Here is a 6830-nt window from a genome sequence, read left to right on the forward strand (position 1 = left end):
TGGAGGAGAGCAAAGATTGCTGGGAAGAAGCTGTCCAGACAAAATGAAGATTGCTGAGTGGAAAGAGACAGACAAAGAGATAGAGAAGTGGTAGCTGTTAGGAAAGTTCTTGAATCAAATTGTTTAGCATCCAATTCTTCACAACCTTATGGAAGATAGCACCCCTTTCTATCTTCTACTATCTCCTTAAGTTTATCCAAGCTCATGTTGGTTGCTTCCATAACATTATCTATCCATCTCATCCTCTTTTCCTTTTGCCTTCAATCTTTCCCAACATCAGGATATTTTCCAGTGAATCCTGCTTTCTCTTGTAGGCAAAGTATTTAAGCTTCAGCTTTAGCCTAATGAATAGCCTAACTCAATTTATTTTAATATTAACTGATTTATCTCTTTGCTGTCCAAATGACTCAAAATTCTCCAGCATTTGAAAGTGTCAACTCCAAAGCATTTTGCTTTCTTTATGATCCAAATATCACAGCTATCTGAAATAGAAAGAATTGTCAGAAGGAGTAAGTAGATTCCAGAAGAAGTAGATGAGATACAGATTCAGCCTTTTGCTGAGATCTTTATAAATCTACTTTCAAGGCAGGATTTTATTTTTTTCTTTTTTTTAATTATATCTTTTTATTTACAAAATATATGCATGGGTAATTATTTCAACATTTACCTTTCAAAACCTGTTCCAAATTTTCCCCTCCTCCCCATCCCCTCCCCTAGATTGCAAGTACTCCAAGATATGTTAAATATGTTAAATTATATATTAAACCAAATATATGTACACATATTTATACAATTATCTTGCTGCAAAAGAAAAATCGGATCTAGAAAGAAAAAAAAATCTTAGAAGGAAAACAAAAATGCAAGCAAACAATATCAGACAGAGTGAAAATGCTATGTTGTGGTCCATTCTCATTTCCCAGGGTTCGTTCTCTGGGTGTAGATGGCTGTCTTCATTACTGGACAATTGGAATTGGTTTGAATTAACTCATTGTTAAAGAGAGCCACATCCATCAGAACTGATCATTGTATAGTCTTGTTGCTATGTATAATGATCTCCTGGTTCTGCTCATTTCACTTCGCATCAGTTCATATAAGTCTTTCTAGGCTTCTCTGAAATCATCCTGCTGGTCATTTCTTACAGAACAATAATATTCCATAACATTCATATATCATAATTTACCCAACCATTCTCCAATTGATGGGCATCCATTCAACTTCCAGCTTCTAGCCACTATGAAAAGGGCTGCCACAAACATTCTTGCACATACAGGTCCCTTTTCCTCTTTAAGATCTCTTTGGGATATAAGCCCAGTAGTAACACTGCTGAGTCAAAGGGTATGTATAGTTTGATAACTTTTTGAACATAGTTCCAAATTGCTCTCCAGAATGGCTGGATGTATTCACAATTACACCAACAATGTATCAGTGTCCCTGTTTTCCCACATCCCCTCCAACATTCGTCATTATCTTTTCCTGTCATTTTAGCTAATCTGACAGGTGTGTAGTGGTATCTCAGAGTTGTCTTAATTTTCGTTTCTCTGATCAGTAGTGATTTGGAGCATCTTTTCATATGACTAGAAATAGTTTCAGTTTCTTCATCTGAAAATAATCTATTCATATCCTTTGACCATTTATCAATTGGAGAATGGCTTGATTTCTTATTAATTTGAGTCAATTCTCTATATATTTTGGGAATGAGGCCTTTATCAGAACTTTTGAATGTAGTTTATTGCTTTCCTTCTAATCTTGTCAGCATTAGTTTTGGTTGTATAAAAACTTTTTATAATCAAAATTATCTATTTTGTGATCAATAATGATCTCTAATTCTTTGGTCACGAATTCCTTCCTCCTCCACAGATCTGAGAGGTAAACTATCCTATGTTCTTCTAATTTATTTATATTATCATTTTTTACACCTAGCTCATGAACCCATTTTGACCTTTTCTTGGTATATGTGGTGCTATAAGTGTGGGTCAATGCCTAGTTTCCAAGAGGTTTTTCATTAAATAGTGTTGAGTGGTAGGAACTTTTAACTCAATAGAGGAGGGAATGGGATGCCATTCCTAACCTAATGGGCTCAGGTACAGATCCCATTTCTGTTCTTTCATGTTGTAATAAAAGTGCTTTATATTCAAATGTTTATTAGGATCTGCTTACTTACATGGGGAGAGATACAGATCACCCAAATGTGTTGCTACATATGATCTGGAGGGGGGTCAAAATCAAGTGAAACAAGTATTATTAAAATTTTCCTAAATGAAAAACTGTATTCCAAGAAGACAGATATCTTCCCCACTGGGAGTTTACAATTATAATCTATCTTAATTTGTTCTCTACTGTTACATGTGTATTTGTCTTTAAAGCATCGTCCATATGTGATACCCATCAATCACATCGTAGGCATGTTTTCCCTATTAGAAGTTAATATTAGAACATTTGCTGGGCAGGGAGAGGGGTGGGGGAAAGGTGTCTATTACTGTACAATCCACCAGGTGGCACTTGAAGCTTGAATGAAACCATATTACAGCAAACTATTCAGATGCACTTTTCACCCTCTGGTTTCTTTTTATACTTCCTAACATTTCATATTCAAATGCAAATCTAAAGGTATTCATTATTTTCCTCAGAATCAGGCTCATCAAAAAATTTCTGGCTTCCATTCCCATTTGACTTCTCTAATTTTGCTTTCTTGTCTGGCTGTAACGGCACTCAGTCAGCATTCAAACTTAATGCACTTTGTTAAATTACAATATTCCAGATAAAGGTAATAAAGGTCTAACTCAGAACTATGGCTGTGTTGAATGGGGAAAAAGAAAGCATACAAGAGATCTCTTGGAGTTAGAATTGATGAGATTTGGCAACTTATTGGATATGGGGGGTGATGAGGGAAGCTCTCAGATTACCCTGAGTGCTTAGAGAGAGATTTGAGTTCTCAAAAGAAATAATAAAGTCTGAGGGAAGGGTAGTGAATGTTTAAAGGGAATATAAGGGTACTGCTTTGGAAATACTTGAGTTTGAGATGATGATGAAGATATTCAACAGACAGTTATTGATTTGAAACTGGAGAGAAATTAGGAATGAATATGTACATTGGGAAGTCATCTATATAGAGGTGATAATTAAATCCATGAGAGCTTAGAGATAACAAAAGGAAGACTGTAGAAAGACTGGGAGATGATGTGGTATAGTTGGTTAGACAGAGAAGAGAACCAAGGAGAGAACAACGTCAGGGAAGCAATGGAGAAAAAGTCATCGCTTCTTAGTCGGCAATCTCTGCATACTTAGCTTGTCTGTGCTCCAGGCCTGGAACTTAGCTTGCCTGGAACACAGAAGATATATAGAATCCTCATTGTTAGGGCCACACTGCAAATTTTTCTATTTTCATAAATTACCAAACTTAGAGAATTCAGTCACATATCAAGAAGCGGTAACAGAATAAGGCATAGGAACACGTAATTCAAGTACCATTTAATAAATGCAATCAAAGATAATTAATTATGAAGTAATTTAGCAATCAACTCATATTGCAATTCTGCTCTCTTGTCTCTGCTCTTAAGATTTTAGTTCCCATTGCCAAATGCCAAGAGGAACACCACAACTCCCTCTGTTAATTTAACATTTCTCATCTTTTTGCCTTAAGAGTGAGGGCCTAACTTCAGAGATATTTAACCCCTGGTTACATAACTGTATGCAAGAATTTCAAGTCTTTTTTTTTTTTTTAATATATCTCAAATGTTGTTTAACCATGTTTCCCTTATCTTGTACTCATACCATTTTTGAAACTAAATAATTGTTTTTGACTCTACTAGATTTCATTTTATTATTGTTGGTCTGCTATTCTAACCCATCAAAACCTTTTCTAGATTCTTATTCCCTTGGATATCCAACATGTTAGCTATCCCTTCCAACTTCTTATCATCTGCAAATTTAATCAAGACACTGATAAAAAATGTTAACTAGAATAGGGTTAAGAGCATATCTGTGGAAGCACTCTGCTTAAGACCTCTCTCAGTACTAATTAATGACTATTATAAATACAAGTCATTCAACTTTTCTGAATCAATTTAACTGTTTGATCATGTAGCCAATATTTCTTCACCTTATCCATGAGAGATTTAGACACTTTGGAGAAATGTAGGCCTACTATGCATTCCCTTGATCTGCCAGTATATCTATTTTAAAAAAGAAAACATCAATATGGCACGATCTGTTCTGATACTGGCTTAACATTTTTTCCCTAAATGTTCACCAACCATCCTTTTAGTAATAATAATCCATTCAAAAATATTCTCTGCAATCAAAATCAAGCCTTATTGGTCAAATTTGTAGGCTCTAATATTTTCCTTTATGAAAATGGGAACCATATTTCTCATTCTTTAGTGTTATGCTATTTCTTGCATACTCCATGATCTTTTGATGATCATATATAATGGCCTAGAAGTTATATTTTTAGTATTGGGTATAATTTGTCTAGGTCTGGTGACTTGTATTTGTTGAGGACAACTAAGTTCCCTCTTGCTATCTTTTTACATATCTTGAATTTCAATTTTTTTTTTTTTTTTTTTTAGCTATTTTTGTCCTAGAGAGTTAGTTGGTACAATGGTAGAGCATTGGGTATAGAGTCAGAAAGACCTAAATTCAAATCTGGATTTAGATAATTAATTACCTGTGTGACCCTGGGCAAGTCACAACTTCAGTTGTAATTCAATTTCCTTAGTAAGGGGGGACAATAATGGTGTCTTCCTGCCAGGGTTATTGTAAAGATCAAATGAGATCATAATTATAAAGCACTTAGCAAAGTGCCTCTCACATAATGAGTGCTACGTAATTATTAGCTATTATTATTTGTAATATTATTATGATTATGTACTACTTGTAACAGGAAGATACCATTGGAAAGAACACATCAAAATCGGTATTTTTAGCCAATAGCATTAAAACAAAAAGCCTCATTGACCTCAGAGGAGATGAAGTCAGGAATTTTGCTTGAACACCTGACTAGGCCGTGAGAATAGGAGCTAAAATAAGGACCTTAATTAATAAAGGTGACTCACTTGCCTCAGCTGGTAGAAGAATATGGCAGGGACTCAGCGATACTTTTTGTGGATCCTTCTTCCAAACCTTTGAAACTCTCAAGGTCCCAGCCTAATCTGATACTCATTCACTAGGGGCAGGTCAGAACAAACACAAAGAGAAAAAGAAGAGAAGCCCTTTTCATGGTCATCCCAAGCTCTCCTCACCCTGAAGTTTATCAAAAGTGTCCCTCACTCAGAATTGTCAGACAGGAAAGAAGGCTAAGTTGCTTCTCTGGGAGTCTTGTTTACTTCCTAGTTCTGGTTCACTAACTGGCCCATGAGGGTTCACCCACAAGCTTGGTGAACCAGAAACATTCTCTGTACATTCTCCGAGTCAAGGATCAAGGGCACTGACAATTCCTCCTATCTTTCTAGCAGCAGGCCACCTCAGCTGGCAATAGTAGAATGTATTGTAAACGTTCTGGGATGAGTCTTCCTGGGCCCATTTTCTTGTTTCATATTTCTGAATTCTCTTAAAATCTCTCCTAAAGTCTCTGTCAGATTATGACAAGTATCAAAACCTCTATGATGGCTTAGTGACTGCTTCCCTTTCTTCTTATCATTTTCACTTCTCCAGGCTTCTCCTAATTTGTCAGAATCAGTTCTAGAATAACAATTGATTTGCATCTTCCATTTTAGGAAAGATGAAATTGTCAGTGAGGCAAGTTAAAAATTTGTCAGCAGTTTTATTAGATAGTGACCTTTTTGCAGATACGGGGATAGTTAAAGTCGTCCAGTACAATAATAGTATAGCATCTTTCTAGCTTTGTGATGTAACCCCAAAAATCACAATAATAGAAAAACTTCCTATATCCTAACTTCTAAAAAAATCTACACTTTCAAAAAGTGGCAGTGATGAAAACACTATCTGTATGTCTAGTCTCTGATTTCATAATCTTCATAATCATTAAAGATTCTTTCTAAGTTTCTTCAGGCAATATCAGTCAATCAGGTTTTCATTTGACAATTTTTAAGCATCTATCATGTGCATAGCGCAGTATGAAGGATCATGAAACATAATTTAGAAAAGATAATTTTTGCTTTCATGAAGCTTGTAGTTAAATAAAAAACAGGACTGTTAGCTTCATGATCCCCTTCCATAGTGCCCTTTCCATCTCTCTTTTTTTTTTCTTAAAGAACCAAATTATGCAAGAAAACAGGAAACTGGCTATAGCATCTACCAGATACTTAAGAGGACCTGATCTGATGGAGATAATTATACATCAGAAGCTTGCTTTCTTTCATGTACTGACAGACCACAAATTCCCACACAACAAATGCAAACCACGTTATGAACTGATAGCTTCTGTACCATCTTCATCATCTTGAATTGGCAGATATTTTCCACTGAATGCAAATATTCTCAGTAAGCCCAATTGTTAGACAGCCAGAATGTTTCCCTGGGGGAAATAATGGTGTCTGCTACCACGTAAACTCCTTTATTTCCCAATGGAGGAAAATGGCAGGAGGAAGCTGTCCCCACCTAAAGCTTGTACCAAACATCCAATGAAGGTCTAAGATTCCCTTAAAAGGGCAGGAACACAGCTATTACATGAAATGAGTCTAATTGGGAAACACTATATGGACTTCAAATTGATTGGATACTTGTTTCCTTGGATTCCTGTCAGAGCCTGTGAAAAATTGGATTATTTTTGCATTTTTGGATTCTGACATCTCTATATTGCCAACCTCAGCTGAACCTATGCAAAATCTATGGCCCAGAGCTATGGCTTTGAATTTACAGAGACCGGATTC

Source organism: Sminthopsis crassicaudata, chromosome 1 (genome assembly GCF_048593235.1).
Source record: "Sminthopsis crassicaudata isolate SCR6 chromosome 1, ASM4859323v1, whole genome shotgun sequence".
Classification (NCBI taxonomy): domain Eukaryota; kingdom Metazoa; phylum Chordata; class Mammalia; order Dasyuromorphia; family Dasyuridae; genus Sminthopsis; species Sminthopsis crassicaudata.